Genomic DNA, 18,792 nt, shown 5'->3' on the forward strand with positions numbered 1-18,792 from the left:
CATTATCTTTACCATTGCTTTGAATCAATTCATTCATCTCATATGCTTTACAATAGTATTGATCAAGATTATGATAGTAGCATGTCACTTCAGAAATTATCCTTGTTATCGTTTACCTACTCGAGGGCGAGTAGGAACTAAGCCTAGGTTTTCATCCGGGGTGGAGGGGAAGGGAGAGGTAAGGTAACCTCATCCGCCCTTCAAGAAGGAGAACAACAACCGAAGTCGTCGTTGCGGATGTGGCTGATGAAGCCAGCCAAGGGTTTCCCCCGAAAAACCACATGAATGCCTCACACTGATGCGGATCAGTCAGTCCGAAGACCATCTGAGCTGGATCTGGCGCGGAGCAGTAGAGCCATGGAGACATCAAAAGAACAGACATAGAGAGCGTCAGTGCACGACTACGCCGCGACAAGACTTCCGCCAGCTCCTCGCCGTCCACATGACCAAGAAGACCAGCCAATACTAGCGAGCGCCACCCGCCTTCCGGTCGACGTCGCCACCCACCGTCCAGAGCCGCCGCCCTGGGAACCACGGAAGGCAACCCTACAAACTGAAAAGCACCGGTCTTCACCGCCGAGAGCGGAGACCGGAGATGCCGGAGAAGAGATCCCCTTCCAGATCGACGACAACCAGCCCCTTGGCTGCCAGCGTCAAGGATCTGGGACGAAGGCGGGCAAGCACAAGGGCCCAGGGCCACTACCCCGGCCCTGCACACGGCAGCTAGAGGGCCATCCTGCCCGGCCTCGTCAGAATCGCCGCCCGGAACCGCCGCGCCGCCATGGCCGCGCACGCCCCGGCGTCGGGTCGGAATCGGCCCACCCCAGTCCGATCTGGACCCCTGCGCGCATCGCCTACCGTCAACCGACCGAAGCGCCGCCGCCGCGAGCACGCCCAGCACCTGGAGCCTCCACGCTGCGGACGACCCGCCGCGCCCCCGCGCCCCCGACCAGCATGGCACCCCGAGCGACAGCCTCGGCCCACCGTCGGGGGTAAGGAGAGGCCTCACCGCTGACGGTGCCCCGGGGCTTTCCCCAGTGACGCCTGCTGGCGGCGGCGAGGGAGGGAGGAGCAGGCGGAGGGTGGGAGAAGGAGGCGGCGCCTAGGGTTTCGCCCTACCGCCTGCGGGAGCGGGCATGATGAAACGGTCTCCATGTATATATACTTCGGTCGAGCAATATCTTAATCTATAGTAGTATGTTGTATTATGGTGTTTTGGCTCTGAGTCTATATGTTCCTTATTTTAAAATGCATTTTAAATATATATTTAGAAATGTTTAAATACTTTTCAAAAAAAGTATCGCACAAGTACATCTCCACATCATATCATGCTCACACAGTTGTTTCAAGAAAAGATGAGATTTTATGCTCATAAAGTTGTACATCTGTGACTTTTTTTTCTTTTTACATATAGCACAAAAAATTTCGTGTTTCTGGTAAACTTCACATGCGCGCTTAAAATGTAGAGATAAATGAAAGAAAGTTTTCTCTAATAAACATTCTAAAAATTGTATTTTGGGCAAGGGGGCATATGCTACCATGATGGAAAGTGAATTGATGGCTAATACAGCTACATTTTTTTATTTTACGTAAAGTCCACCGATTTATTCATAATTCCCAACAGCAGTACGAGAAAAACCAAAGTAATACAAATTACATAAGGGTCTTTGGTCCAGCTAGTGACGACTACAGGCACTGGAATGAGCCGAAGAAGCGCCACCATCCTCGCCCCTTCCTCATTGGAGAAGGGAAAAGTTTATCGTAACAGAGCTTCTTGTAATAGATAGTCATAGAGTCGTATAAAGGCCCCAAAAGGCCAGCAACCATCATCGATGAAGAGGAGCGTAAATTAGAAGAAACATGGAAAAAATCCATTGAGATCCACCGGAGACACCCCCCATTCATTCCAAGGATAGAGAGGGGTGGGCGATTGGGGTTCCCTACCTATCGCTGCCGCTGACACCGTTCTGCCTCGCCTCATGTGGGGCCAAGGACACGCAGTGGATCCCGGTCCTTGACGGTGGGAGGGTTTCGTTTTTTTTAGGATTTGTGTCCTACTCAGAAAGATGTGGCAGTGAAGACTACATGAAAATGGAATAAAGTCATTTCCCATCTAGCCTCCCGTCTTGGTAATGCGTCTAGCGCACCAGTGTGTCATGAGAGAAGGATAAGACATTGAGATCCTTTTGCAATGAACGGAAAGAGATAGGATCAAAGGGTGTCATCGCACTTCATTTGCCTCCATGGTTTCGAGCTGCATAGAATGGCAGAACAATCTTTTGAACAAAAAGAGATGAAACACAAGGAAAAGCCAAGGCGATGACGGGGCCGTATTCCAAAGGCAGATGCTAGAGACGACGAGAGAGGTTGGGCGGGCAGGAGGCCAGATGCTACGTGACGGGGAGAGAGGTTGGGCCTGCAGGAGCCTTTATCTTTTATTTGAAAGGCAGGAGGAATGTGTTGAGTGGGATTCTCCCACGCCACTAGATTTCGTAGTGGGCTTAGGTGCCAATCCCGTCATTGTTTTATTGTTTTTCTTTGAGGGGAATCATTGTTTTATTGGTTTTCTTGTACGACGGTTGATCCAAACTGAAAGTTGGATGAGCACCACGGTACGGGGATGGCGAGCAGTGGAGCAGCGCGCAATATTCCACCATGCGAATCATGATAATTCTCCGATGAAAGCATCTCTAGCCGCGTCTCCTAAGGTGATTCACAAACGTTATCGGATCGAGAATTGGGATCGTTTTTTCTTTGTGCCACGTTTTTGGGATGTTGCTTTCCAGCCGCGGCTCCCAAATTTGTTTTTTAAATTAAAATATTTTTTTTGTTTTTTTTATTTCCATTTCAATAGAGAGGAGGAACATTACACAAATTAAGTGACGAGGTGGCTCCTCGGCAATGCCCATCATGATAAGCTTAGGGTTATCGTAATCATGCGGGTTAGCACGAGACATCGGATACCAGACAAGCGGGGAGCGAGATTTACCCAGGTTCGAGACCCTCGATGAGGTAATACTTTTATGTCTTGCATGTCTGATCTTGATTATCCGTGAAATAGATTACAATTGGGCAGCCGAAGAACTGCGTGGTGGTAATCTCGCCAACAGGTAAGGTTTCTAGGGTTTGGTGTGTGCCTGGTTGTATGCGATTATGAAATAAGATCCGACATGCCCTCTCCTGGCCTTTATATATGACGTCAGGTCCCGAGAGTCCTGCATGGATTCGGCTACAATACATAGAGATTTGATCTATCCTTTCCGTATTCGAATGTCTCCTTGCCTTATTCTTCAAAAAATCGTCTCCTTCCATCTTTTCACCGTGCAACTGACGTATTGGTGTTGGAGATATGCCCAAGAGGCAAAAATAAAATAGTTATTATTTATATCTTTGTGTTTATGATAAATATTTACATCCCATGCTATAATAGTATTATCCGGAAACAGTAATACTTGTGTGTTTTGTAAACTTAAAAGAGTCCCTAGTAAGCCTCTTGTTAAACTAGCTTGTTGATTAATAATTGATCATATATAGTTTCGTGATCATGAACATTTGATGTTATTAATAACAAGATCATATCATTAAGTGACTGAATCTGATCCTAGAGGGGCCTCAAAAAATAGTCCGCCGGTGCAAAAAGTTTAGAGCATTGACGAGTTTATATAAATATAATTAAAAAAATTAAACATATTTTAGGCTAAAATTCAAGCATTAATGAGATTATATAAATATAATTTAAAAGGTTGAACCATTGATATACCGGTGGTAAAAATTTGAAGCTAGACATGCTCGCTAAATGAATTTGGTAACTCAATATCTTTTAGCCGGCGTGAGATAGTTCTTCATTTTTGACTAAAAATGGGATTATCTTGTTTAAAACATGTAGATAATCCTAATTAAATATCATATAATCAACATGAACATGCGATATTTTCTATACCATATCTCATAACCTATCCGAGACACCACTTTGATATCGAATATTCTTATTCACCAGATTTATAAAATTAGATATGGGTACCTTAAAAACAAATTTGGGGCCAGTTTCGACACAAAAATTATACATCTGTTTGCACTCGTACCTGATGTTACTTCATGTACCCTAGATGTCCGATTTCAGCTAGAGACTATTATCCTGTTTTTTTTTCCCACTTTTGTTTTGGTCTTTATACCAATACTAGAAAAAAATGCCCGTGCGTTGCACTGGGAAACGAAAAACACAAACACTCGAGCGAATCATTTATGACTACACTTTTCATATGTTCCACCAATCCACCATCGACGAAGGTGGTCACGTTTTGTTTCTATTCATTACAAACATGGTTAATCGTGAGAAGATGAGTCTACGAGATCGCCGCTTTATCGACTTATAATACCGCAGAACTTGTAAGGCACCGTCCATAATTTAATTTAAACTTTGTACATGTTCCATCTCCACAATTTAATTCTACTACTTGTTATGATGGTGATCTATCCGAACAAAGGTCTATGCTTAAAAAATCAAGGAATTGAGCTCAGAGGAGCAGCACTATTATAGTTTTACCTAGAGTTCAAAACAATTATATAAATAAACATGATTGTGAAAATGGCACATCTAACCAGAAAGGAACATATAATTGAGCTAGCCAATAAATAATTATCCACAGGGTAAGAATTTACTTTTCAAAAGAACAATCATCACAGTATGTAGAAAAAATAACTGCATACGAGTTGTAAGAAGGAAAGCAACATTTTGTTGGGAGGCATACCTGAAACTTGTATTTTTGACATAACTAATATATTCAGAAATATATTCAGTTCTTTACATGAAGAAGCAGCACGGACAGTCTCTAACTCAACTGCATAGGGGGCTGCAGGAAATTCAGATTCTTTAGGCCGGGCCAGCGCATCCCTCCAGGTTAAGAAGACAGAGACAACCACCACTACCAGCTAGCTTGTCCAATTACAATGAAGAAATTAACTTCTGATTTAAATTTTTGTCCATCCCGTCTATATATGATTTCTTGGAGACTGCAGAATCCAAATGCATAGTATATGTTTTGAGCTCATATCTGCAAAGATGTGATGTTTGCCTTTACCATCGGTGTAAACTCTGAGATCAGGCCATATGCAATCTAATTAGATTTGAAGGTAATTATAGAAGCATCAAGCATTAACAGGTGATTTAGCAGTGTTGTGGACAATGTGTCCTCCGCGACTGAGGTGAGTACCAGGAGCAAGTGAGGGCCGGCGTAGCGCAAGGCTAATTCAGGAGGAAGCTCCCAGTGTTTGCAGAGCAACCGATTAGTACGCTAAACGTAAAGCAACCCGTTTTGTGCATTGGACAGTCAAGCAAACGCTGCATCTGGTCTATTACTTTGATCAGCCCGTGGAGTTGATCCTTGCCTGATTGCCTCTTTGAGAACCTCGAACAATCCACGGTCGAGGCTCTCGATCGAATGCAGTCCGTGGAGTCGCTTCACACAGCTAATGCCTTGACGTGATCGATCATTAGAAATTTGAAGTGCTCTACAGACTACAGCGATATACAATACGAACCAGCAAATCATCTTACACCAAGATCGGCAGAACGCAGACGATCAGCCACGAAACCTAGCCGTGTCCTGCCCTCTCCAGAACTTCCAAAGTCGATCGGCAGTGCAACCGTATAGGCCTCGATCGGATCGCGATTCGCCAGCCAAATTCGATGAATACCCTGATGATCGAGCGGTGTATCAACAGAGTGTTTATATATACTTTTCTTCGTGACTACTTTTTGAACGAGGGCAGGGAGACCAGACCTGATACGGTACGGTGAGCTGCTAAGATGCGAAATTTACCGAACGGGCGGACGAACGAACCTGACGGATGACAGAAACAGGTACGAACGAAACCACGGAAACATTAGCTCCTTTATTATTAGGTATATAGATATAGATATAAATAAACTGTGTATGGAACTTTTTTCTACTGGATGAGCACCCCTGCACCACGTATTTTGTATTCTCTATCTTCCTTTGTTTCTTTCAAGGCAATGTTCTGCGACAGAAAAACGAGTGTGCGACATCTTTGCAAGAAGAGAACAATGTGGATCACAGACTTGTGCAGTGCAGCTACGCAAAGCAGGTGTGGTTCGGAAGCTTGAGAAAGGCGGAGGTGCAGCTAGACAAGCCGCAGGGTACTGGTCCTTTGGAGCGCGGTTGCTAGCTGCATCTTCGACTCGTATCGGACCAGCAATTTTCGGTCCGTTTGAATGCCTGCAGCCCACTGCGTTGTTGCCTGAACCTGGTTTTAAAGCACCCTCGGGACAGGTTCTGGAGGAACGCCCGGAAAGGCAGTTTCTCCGGGGCCAGGCCCGATGCGGCCAGAAATCTGCACGCGTGGAGAAGGGAGGCGGAGACGCGCGTCCCTTCAGGAACACACGCGATAATTAGGCTCACCGCTCCCCTCTCCTTCCCCTCAGTCACGACCGCACTCTCACCTCCCCCAAACTGTCACATCACCCGGCGGTTCCCCTCCCGCCGACCAATCCGCCGCACCGCCGCACGGAGGAGCACCGCTACCGGAGGAGGAGACCTCGGCGAGCATCATCGGGACATCGGCCGCAACCTGCTCCGCAGTCTTCGTCGGCATCTCGAGTTCGCCCGCGACCTCGACCTCGTCCTCGGGCGGAACAATGGCGGTAACAATCTCTCCTTCTCACCTTCGTACTCGTTCTGCCATAACATGCCATTGTTGGTCATTTGCGACGACATGCAGATTGGATCTGGTAGGGTTTCCGGTAGGATAGCGGTCGGATTGATGTTTGCAAGGTGTTCGTCCCCATTTCTTGATGTTCTTGTCCAGTTCTTGCTTTTGACGGTCTCGATTAGGGTTTTTTGTGCTGGGGTTTAGCATGTTGAGATTCATGTGCGGAATGAATCGCGATAGTTTGTTTTATATTGTGTAGTTTCTGATTGAACTAGGCCGATGATTGTAACCGGTAATCATAGTGTGAGGAGATGATTGATCAGAACCTATGGCATAACTGAACATCACCATGCCATTGATTCAGGTCAAACATCTCCTCCATATGTGCTCATTCTATGAGGCCTATGCTACCTTGCTTTCCATGTTTGTACTTCTTCAGTTGTTCGATGGTCAATGATTTAACTATGGCACAACGGAAGGCAGGGTGCTGCCCACAAACTTAGTCGTGTGTGCCATAGGACTTGCAAACTAGACTTAGTTTGCGGACAGTCCCTTTGCCTGTCGTGTGATCCTACATATATGAGGCCTCGTTTTGGTTTGTCTAGTGCATTAGTCAATGATTCAACAATGGCACACTGGAAGGCAGGGTGCTGCCCTCAAATTTAGTACCCCTTTGTTTGGGCTTAAATTCTTGATTCTTGGATTCTGGCCGTTGTAGAATTAGAATCTGAAACAAACAGGCCCCCACAATACCCAGATTGTCTAGAATTGATTCTAAAAAATATACAGAGATCACCACAATCTGAGAATTGAGAAAATAGCTGATTCCCGAACTTCTTCGGGCCGAACCGTTTTCTTTCCCCCGCGGCCACGCCCGCATCAGGGCGCAGCCTCTATCTGCCCAGGCTCGCGTCGCCCACACGAGAGGCCGCCACCTCGCGCCCGCACCCTGCGTCGCGCTCGCTCGCTCCGCCAGCCGCCGCCCCGCTCGGCCGCCCGCCGCATCGCGCCCACTCCTCCCGGCCGACCTCCGCCGATCCGTTCCTCCCCGCGGACCTTGCTGAGGTTTTTTTTAGAGAAACAAGGAGAGATTATAACAAACAACAATACAAAAATAAATTGGATAGTATGAAGAAGGAGTACACCAATTGGATGACCTTCAAGAACAAGACAACAGGTTTAGGTTGGTGTGATGAAGCAAACACTGTGGTAGCTGATGATGATTGGTGGAAGAAAATGGGAGAAGTAAGTTTTACTCTATTGTAGTAATTTTGAGAATGCGTGATTACAACAAAACACTCTACCTAATATTATGTTTTCAGGAAAACAAGGAGTTTCTGGCATTTCGTAAACGTGGACCTGAACATTTGGATGAGATGAGCAGGATGTTTGAGAATGTCCTTGTTACTAGAGAGAGCTCATTCATGCCTGGGACAATATCTGGTACGGTGTTACCGTAGGATGCAGAGCTTCATAATCTTGAAGATGATGATGATGATAATGATGACGATGATGAAGTACACGTTACTCCAAGTAGTCGTGGAAAGAGAGGCGCTGGACAGCTTGAGAACCCAAAAAAGAAAAATCTTGTGCAACGTGAATTGAAGCGTATGGTTGATCATATTATTAATGAATATGCGTCAGTTGCTTCTAGCAAAATGACCATTGTCACTGAAATTGAAAAGATAATGGAAGAAGTGGTGATGTGTGGAGAAAAAGAAGGAAGTGATGAGCATTACATAGCAACAAAGTTGTTTGCTAAGTTGGAGAACCGTGTTTTTGTACGTTCAAGACAAATGAAGGCAAGATGAATTGGCTGAGGAGGATGTATGAGGACCGTAGGAAGAATTAGATGATCTATGATATGTATCACGACATTTTATTTGCTATTATGTTTAATTTGTGGCTACATATGATGACATTTTATTTGCTATTATGTTTAATTTGTGGCTACGTATGATGACATTTTATTTGCTCTTATGTTTAATTTGTGGCTATGTATGATGACATTTTATATGCTGTTATGTTTAGTTTGTGGCTATGTATCATGACATTTTATATGATTTTATGTTTAGTTTGTGGCTATGTATCATGACATTTTATTTGCTTTTATATTGTGTTTTAGATGAGCACAAGTCAGAGTGAGAGCGATGAGGATGGAGTTAATTCTGAAATGGCTGCAGCTGCGGCAAAAAGGAAAAGGAGGGAGAACTACATGAGAGCTGCACATGTTGTTGTAATGTATGGTGAGACGTTCTTAACCAAAAGGAATAGGAGAATTCCTATCATGACCGGTCAACAATGGGTTACTGAAAATTTGAGTACAAACAAAGATTGCTATGCCATGTTTAGGATGTACAGATCTTGTTTTGATAGATTGCATGAGACTCTAGTGCAAAATTATGGTTTGATGTCAACAAGGAACATGAGCTCGGAGGAGTGCTTGGGTATGTTCTTGTGGCTAGTTGGTGGTCCTCAATCCGTTAGCCAAATGGAGAATCGATTCAAGCGGTCAACCGAGGTAATACACAGGAAATTCAACCATGTGCTAGAGTGCTTGAACAAGATGGTTGTAGATACTATTAAGCCAAAAGATCCGGACTTCAGAGACGTGCATGAAAGGCTTCGAGATTCTAGATTTTCACCTCACTTTGATGATTGCATTGGTGCAATTGATGGGTCTCATATCCCTGTGGTTGTTCCAGCTGAAGAGATAGTGAACCATGTTGGTCGGCATGGGTATCCATCACAGAATATCATGGCAGTGTGCGACTTTGATATGAGATTCACCTCTGTAGTTGTGGGATGGCCAGGGTCGGCACATGACACAAGGATATTTAAGGACACTTTGTGAAGTATGCAGCCAAGTTTCCACACCCGCCGAAAGGTAACATTACAATTGTTTCTTGTGTTATTACATTACCATAATACAATACTATATTACATAACAATAACGTGTTGTTTTTTCAGGTAGGTACTATCTTGTTGATTCGGGTTATCCAAATTGTTAGGGGTATCTAGATCCATACAAGTCGACAAAATACCATGTGCCAGAATTTATCCATGGTGACCCCCCAATGGTAAAAAAGAAATCTTTAACCATGCACATTCGTCGCTACGCAATGTCATTGAGCGTGCATTCGGTGTGTTAAAGATGAAGTGGCGTATTTTATTGCATATGCCATCTTACCCCTGTGACAAGCAAGCTTTGATCATTGTTGCTTGTATGGCACTTCATAATTTTATCAGGGACATCCACTTGAGAGATAAAGAGTTTGATAGATGTGATTGTGCTGAGTACTACATGCCAGGGGATCTACTACCTCCACCTACTGGTCGGGTATCTAACATTGTGCATGGTGATGATGCTCTCATGAAAGTAACCAGGGAGAGAATAGTTGATGGATTATTGGCAGCTACAGATGAAGTTTAGTTTTACGCACTATTTTCGGGTGATGGTTGATGTACGTTTAGGATGATGGTTGGTAATTGAACATGCATTTTGGATGATGTTTTCAATTTCTTAAATATTTGTATACATACTTTTCATTTCGATGAAACCCTGACAGAAGCAATAACTAGAACACGCACAAATGAAGACATAACATACATTTTACATTAATTACGGTCCGTAAAGCTGCCCAAACAGCGAAGTAAACAAACAGACATATTCTGATTCTCAGATCCCACAGCAGGGTAAACAAACAGACTGCTTCTGATTCCAGAAATCAAGAATCACAGCAGATTCTCAGGAATCAAGATTAATAGCAGAATCTCAGAATCCGAAGCCCAAACAAAGGGGGCCTTAGTCGTGTGTGCCATATGACTTGCACACTAGACTTAGTTTGCAGGCAGTTCCTTTGCCTGCCGTCTGATCCTACATATATGAGGCCTCGTTTTGGTTTGTCTAGTGCATTGGCTAATGATTGAACACTGGCACACTGGAAGGCAAGGTGCTGCCCTCAAACTTAGTCGTTGGTGTGTGATATCTTGCACACTAGACTTAGTTTGGGGGTAGTCCCTTGAGCTGCCGTGCCAATGTATGAGGCAACACATGTTTCCAATGTTCGTTTTCATCTATATACTTGTGAGCAGGCACAACTCTAATGGCATGTGTTCTTGTGGCAGACTGAGAAGCTCAAGTTTGGGTCACCTCAGACCCCCGACGAGGGACCGTCCAAGAAGCGAATGGCGGCTAACGTCGGCCACTTCCATCCGTACGTAGGGCCGGACCAGTTCCTGCGCATCATCTTCAAGCCAACCTTCAACCGGCTACGGATCCCTCGTGATTTCGTCAGGTTGTTCGGAGAAATCCCTTTGAACATCATCGTCACCACCAACACAGGCTGCTACTGGAGGATGACTACGGTGGGAGAAGGCGATGACGCATACATCGACCAGGGGTGGGAGGCCTTCGCTGTCGCTCATCAGCTGTAGGTAGGCCAGTTCCTCGTCTTCAAGAAGGTGTCCACCTCCCAGTACAATGTGGTCTTCTTCGACTACACCTGCACTGAGGTGATGATCATGTGCCGTTACCATGGCGACGCGACTAGGTGTGTCGTCTTCCAAAGTCATGTATGAAGCTCCTAGTCTGTGTCTACTTGTTATTCCAGTCGTCTGTTCAACTATGATCATCTATGGTGTGTCCTGAACTATGATCGTCCTGTGTCCTGAACTATGATCGTCCTGTGTCATGAACTATGATCGTCCTGTGTGCTGAACTATGAACGTGTTTGAACTATTATCACTACTTAGTTTGTCTGAACTGTGAACTGTGTTCTTCCTTGTGCTGTTGATCGCTGGTAACCTCACCACCGAAGGTAAGAGGTAAGCAGAAGTAGTTTCTGGGTTGCGACCAAATAACAACGGCGCCGTTCTGGGCTACTAGGAGGCCTGAAAACCGACCTACCAAACGGGCAGAGCCCAAATCTCCACGTGGCTGAAAAAACTCTATGCAGACCACCAAACAACGAGGCTTTTATGGCCCATGGCCCGTCTGCGATGCGCAGGGGACTCCTTCCCGCTGCGCCAGTGGTGCAGGAAAGTGATGCTGGCTACCAAACGCGCCCTTGGAGAACTGGTGGACGGAAAGCAGGAACAAGAATTCGGAGGAGGGATAAGAGAAGCTTCGACACGATAACCATCCTGATGGTGTGGATGTTGTGGAAGCAGAGGAACGCAAGAGTTTTTGAAAATACTAGGGCGCATTTGGTAGGTTGCATGCCCCTTGACTCGCATGGGGCGAGCAATTTTCGGCCCATTTGGATGCCTGGGCCGAGCCGCATTCTTTCATTAACCGGTTCTCAAAGCACCCCTGGGACAGGCCCTGGAGGAACGCCTGGAATGGCAGTTCCTCCGGGGACAGGGCCGTTGTGGCTAGAAGGCTGCACGCGTGGGGAAGGGAGGCGGAGACGCCGCGTCCCTTCGGGAACACGCGCCATAATTAGCCTCACCTCTCCCATCTCCTTCCTCTCACTCGTGACCGCACTCTCACCTCCCCCAAACTGTCACATCTCCCGGCGGTTCCCCTCCCGCCGAACAGACGCACGGAGGAGCACCGGTAGCGGAGGAGGAGACCTCGGTGACCAGCATCGCGACATCGGCCGCAATCTGCTCCGCAGTCGTCATCGCCATCTCGACTTCACCCGCGACCTCGAGCTTGTCCTCGGCCGGAACAATGGCGGTAACGACCTCTCCTTCTCACCTTCGTACTCGTTCTGGCAGAACATGCCATTCTCGGGCATTTCCGACGACATGCACATTAGATATGCTAGGGTTTCCGTCAGGATAGCGTTCGGATTGACATTTGCAAGGTGTTCGTCCCCATTTCTTGATGTTCTTGTCCAGTTCTTGCTTTTCACGGTCTCGATTTTCTTAGATCTATTACTATAGTGTCGAATTGCGGTAGATCCTTCGTAGACCGAGCTTTGGATTGGTGAAACTGGCAGATTGTACTGTGCATGCATAGAGGCGAAGGTTTTTTGTGTTCGGGTTTACCATGTTGTCATTTTTGTGCGAAAGATTGAGCTGAGTCGCGCTAGTTTGTTCAGACGCAAGAGGAGTGGGAGGACTTGAAGAAGGAAGTTGCAAGGCTCAAGAATATGCAGAGAACACAAGCACAAGTGATGAGGGCTTAGAAACAGGAATGGGAGGCAGAAAAAAAGGTTTTGGAGGCTAAGAAGAGAAAGCTAGAGTATGACATATACGATCTGCTTCAAGTGAACTTTGCAATCAAGGACAAACTCAAGAGGATCAGGGCTACTTGTAACGAGTGATGAATGTGATGTAGACATATTGTACGAGAATTTATAATGTGGCGTAAGTACAATTTGTAATGTACCCTAAGTACCACTCGTAATGTACTCCATTTGAAGTGCTACTTGTGTTCTTTCTTGATTGAACTAGGCCAATGATTATAACCTGGGATCATAGTATGAGGAGATGATTGATCAGAACCTATGGCATGACTTAACATGACCATGCCATTGGTTCTGTTCAAACATCTCCTACATATGTCCTCATTGTATGAGGTCTCTGATAGCCTGCTTTGCATGTTTCTGCTTCTTGAGTTCTGCATTGGCCAATGATTCAACTATGGCACAATGGCAGGCATGGTGCTGCCCCCAAACTTAGTCATGTGTGCCATATTACTGGCACACTAGACTTAGTTTGGGGACAGTCCCTTTGCCTGCAGTGTGATCCTACGTATGAGGCCTCGATTTCGTATGTCTGGTGCATTGGCCAATGATTCAACAAAGGCACAATGGAAGGCTACGTGGTGGCCTCAAACTTAGTTATGTGTGCCACTGTCGTAGCACACTACACTTAGTTTGTGGCCACTCCCTATGCCTGCCGTGTGAGCAAATGTATGAGGCCTTAATGATGTTATCAATGTATGTTTTCATCTACACTACTTGTGAGCAGGCACACCTCTAATTGCTTGTGTTCTTCTGGCAGACTGAGAAGATCATGCTTGGGTCACCTGCTGAGGTTCCAGGCGAGGGACCGGCGAAGAAGCGTCGTGGAAGGCCGGCTAAGGTAGGCCACTTCCACGATGAGCCAGGGCCGGACCACTTCCTCAAAATCATCTTCAATCCCACCTTCGGCCGGCTCATGATCCCTAAAGCTTTCGTCAAGTGGTTCGGAGAAATCCCTTCCAACATCATCGTCACCAGCAACACCGGATGAAACTGGAGGATGACTACGAGGAGAGAAGTCAATGACGCATTCATCGACCAGGGATGGACGGCCTTCGCCGTCGCCCATCAGCTCAAGGTAGGCCAGTTCATCACCTTCAAAAAGCTGTCCTCCTTGGAGTACAGTGTGGTCATCTTCGACCACACCTGCACTGAGGTGGTGAGCAGGTGCCCGTACCATGGCGATGATACCATGTCGTGTCTAGTTGTTGGTCGTGTCTAGTGTGTTGAACTATGATCCTGTCTGCCGTGTGCAGAACTATGATCGTGTCTGCAAAATTTTGTGTCCCGAACTTGTGTCGTCTATGATCACTGCTAAGTTCTCTATCGTCTATGATTGTGTTCTTACTTGTGATGTTGATCACTAGTAACCTCACTACTGAAGGGAAGAGGCTACCTGAAAAGGATTATGAGTTGCAACCAAACAGCAGGGGCGCCGTTCTGAGCTGTTGCAAGGCCTGAAAACCGACCTACCAGACGGCCAGAGCCCAAATCTCCACGGGGCCAAAAAATCTCCGTGCAGGCCACCAAACAGAAGTCGCTTTTATGGCCCATGGCCCATCTTGGACGTGCAGGGGGCTCCTTCCCGCTGCGTCAGTGATGCAGGAAATCAGCCCAGGCAACCAAACACGCCCTAGAGATCAATGTAATGTGGATGAGTGATACGTCCCAAACGTATCTATAATTTCTTATGTTCCATGCTACTTTTATGATGATACTCACATGTTTTATACACATTATATGTCATATTTATGCATTTTCCGGCACTAACCTATTGATGAGATGCCGAAGAGCCGATTCTTTGTTTTCATGCTGTTTTTGGTTTCAGAAATCCTAGTAAGAAAATATTCTCGGAATTGGACAAAATCAACTCCCAGGGTCCTATTTTCCCACGAAGCTTCCAGAAGACCGGAGGACTTACGAAGTGGGGCCACGAGGTGGCCAGACACCAGGGCGGCGCAGCCTGGGCCTTGGCCGCGCCGGCCTGTTGTGTGGGCCCCTTGTGTGGCCCGCTGACCTGCCCTTCCGCCTACATATAGGCTTCGTCGCGAAACCCCCAGTACCGAGAGCCACGATACGGAAAACCTTCCAGAGACGCCGCCGCCGCCAATCTCATCTCTGGGGATTCAGGAGATCGCCTCCGGCACCCTGCCGGAGAGGGGAATCATCTCCCGGAGGTCTCTTCATCGCCATGATCGCCTCCGGATTGATGTGTGAGTAGTTCACCCCTGGACTATGGGTCCATAGCAGTAGCTAGATGGTCGTCTTCTCCCCATTGTGCTATCATGTTAGATCTTGTGAGCTGCCTATCATGATCAAGATCATCTATTTCTAATCCTTCATGTTGTGTTTGTTGGGATCCGATGAATATTGAATACTATGTCAAGTTGATTATCAATCTATCATATATGTTATTTATGTTCTTGCATGCTCTCCGTTGCTAGTAGAGGCTCCGGCCAAGTTGATACTTGTGACTCCAAGAGGGAGTATTTATGCTCGATAGTGGGTTCATGCCTCCATTAAATGCAGGACGAGTGACGAAAGTTCTAAGGTTGTGGATGTGCTTGTTGCCACTAGGGATAAAACATCGATGCTTTGTCTAAGGATATTTGTGTTGATTACATTACGCACCATACTTAATGCAATTGTCTGTTGTTTACAACTTAATGCTGGAAGGGGTTCGGATGATAACCTGAAGGTGGACTTTTTAGGCATAGATGCATGCTGGATAGCGGTCTATGTACTTTGTCGTAATGCCCTGATTAAATCTCATAGTACTCATCATGATATATGTATGTGCATTATTATGCCTTATTTATTTTTCAATTGCCCAACTGTAATTTGTTCACCCAACATCTGCTATCTTATGGGAGAGACACCGCTAGTGATCTGTGGACCCCGGTCCTATTCTTTACATCTGAAATACAAACTGCTGCAATTGTTCATTACTGTTCTTTGCAAACAACCATCATCATCCACACTATACATCTAATCCTTTGTTTACAGCAAGCCGGTGAGATTGACAACCTCAGCTGTTACGTTGGGGCAAAGTTCTGTGATTGTGTTGTGCAGGTTCCACGTTGGCGCCGGAATCCCTGGTGTTGCGCCGCACTACACTCCTCCGCCATCAACCTTCAACGTGCTTCTTGGCTCCTCCTGGTTCGATAAACCTTGGTTTCTTTCTGAGGGAAAACTTGCTACGGTGCGCATCACACCTTCCTCTTGGGGTTCCCAACGGACGTGTCAACTACACGCATCAAGCACTTTTTCTGGCGCCGTTGCCGGGGAGATCAAGACACGCTGCAAGGGGAGTCTTCCACTTCCAATCTCTTTACTTTTTTTTTGTATTGCTTTACTTTATTTTATTTACTACTTTGTTTGCTGCACTTAAACAAAACACAAAAAAATTAGTTGCTAATTTTACTTTATTTACTGTCTTGTTCTCTATATTGAAAACACAAAAAAATTAGTTACTTGCATTTACTTTATTTAGTTTGCTTTATTTACTACTGCTAAAATGGGTACTGTTGAGAATACTAAGCTGTGTGACTTCACTAGTGATGCGTGTAGTTGACACGTCCGTTGGGAACCCCAAGAGGAAGGTGTGATGCGCACAGCGGCAAGTTTCCCTCAGTAAGAAACCAAGGTTTAATCGAACCAGTAGGAGTCAAGAAGCACGTTGAAGGTTGATGGCGGCGGGATGTAGTGCGGCGCAACACCGAAGATTCCGGCGCCAACGTGGAACCTGCACAACACAACCAAAGTACTTTGCCCCAACGAAACAGTGAGGTTGTCAATCTCACCGGCTTGCTGTAATAAAGGATTAACCGTATTGTGTGGGTTTGCAGAGAAAACAGTAAAAAAAGTATTGCAGCAGATTTGTATTTCAGTATTAAAGAATGGACCGGGGTCCACAGTTCACTAGAGGTGTCTCTCCCATAAGATAAAAGCATGCTGGGTGAACAAATTACGATCGGGCAATTGACAAATAGAGAGGGCATAACAATGCACATACATGACATGATAAGTATAGTGAGATTTAATTGGGCATTACGACAAAGTACATAGACCGCCATCCAATCGCATCTATGCCTAAAAGTCCACCTTCGAGGTTATCGTCCGAACCCCTTCCGGTATTAAGTTGCAAAGCAACGGACAATTGCATTAAGTATGGTGCGTAATGTAATCAACAACTACATCCTCGGACATAGCGCCAATGTTTTATCCCTAGTGGCAACGGCATCAACACAACCTTAGAACTTTCAGTCACTTGTCCCAGTGTCAATGCGAGCATGAACCCACTATCGAGCATAAATACTCCCTCTTGGAGTTAAAAGCAAAAACTTGGCCGAGCCTCTACTAGTAACGGAGAGCATGCAAGATCATAAACAACACATATGAAATAACTTGATAATTAACATAACATGGTATTCTCTATCCATCGGATCCCGACAAACACAACATAGAGTATTACGGATAGATGATCTTGATCATGTTAGGCAGCTCACAAGATCCAACAATGAAGCACAATGAGGAGAAGACAACCATCTAGCAGCTGCTATGGACCCATAGTCCGGGGGTGAACTACTCACTCATCACTCCGGAGGCGACCATGGCGGTGTTGAGTCCTCCGGGAGATGAATCCCCTCTCCGGCGAGGTGCCGGAGGAGATCTCCAGAATCCCCGAGATGGGATCGGCGGCGGCGGCGTCTCGGTGAGGTTTTCCGTATCGTGGTTTTTCGCATCGGGGGTTTCGCGACGGAGGCTTTAAGTAGGCGGAAGGGCGAGTCGGGGGGGGCTAACGAGGGCCCACACCATAGGGCGGCGCGGGCCCCCTTGGTCGCGCCGCCATGTGGTGTCGCCACCTCGTGGCCCCACTTCGTATGCTCTTCGGTCTTCGGAAGGTTCGTGGCAAAATAGGCCCACTGGGTCTTCGTTTCGTCCAATTCCGAGAATATTTCGTTACTAGGATTTACGAAACCAAAAACAGCGAAAACGAGAGCCGGCACTTCGGCATCTTGTTAATAGGTTAGTTCCGGAAAATGCACGAATATGACATAAAGTGTGCATAAAACATGTAGGTATCATCAATAATATGGCATAGAACATAAGAAATTATCGATACGTCGGAGACGTATCAAGCATCCCCAAGCTTAGTTACTGCTCATCCCGAGCGAGTAAAACGATAACAAAGATAATTTCGAAGTGATATGCCATCATAACCTTGATCATACTATTTGTAAACATATGTAGTGAATGCAGCGATCAAAACAATGGTAATGACATGAGTAAACAAGTGAATCATAAAGCAAAGACTTTTCATGAATAGTACTTCAAGACAAGTATTAATAAGTCTTGCATAAGAGTTAACTCATAAAGCAATAAATCAAAGTAAAGGCATTGAAGCAACACAAAGGAAGATTAAGTTTCAGCGGTTGCTTTCAACTTGTAACATGTATATCTCATGGATAATTGTCAACATAGAGTAATATAACAAGTACAATATGCAAATATGTAGGAATCAATGCACGATTAATCACAAGTGTTTGCTTCTTGAGGTGGAGAGAGATAGGTGAGCTGACTCAACATAAAAGTAAAGAGAATGGTCCTTCAAAGAGGAAAGCATCGATTGCTATATTTGTGCTACGGCTTTTATTTTGAAAACATGAAACAATTTTTTCAACGGTAGTAATAAAGCATATGAGTTATGTACATTATATCTTACAAGTTGCAAGTCTCATGCATAGTATACTAATAGTGCCCGCACCTTGTCCTAATTAACTTGGACTATCGGATCTTTGCAATGCACATGTTTTGACCAAGTATCACAATGGGGTACCTCCATGCCGCTTTGTACAAAGGTCTAAGGAGAAAGCTCGCATTTTGGATTTCTCGCTTTTGATTATTCTCAACTTAGACATCCATA

Source organism: Lolium rigidum, chromosome 7 (assembly GCF_022539505.1).
Source record: "Lolium rigidum isolate FL_2022 chromosome 7, APGP_CSIRO_Lrig_0.1, whole genome shotgun sequence".
NCBI classification, from domain to species: domain Eukaryota; kingdom Viridiplantae; phylum Streptophyta; class Magnoliopsida; order Poales; family Poaceae; genus Lolium; species Lolium rigidum.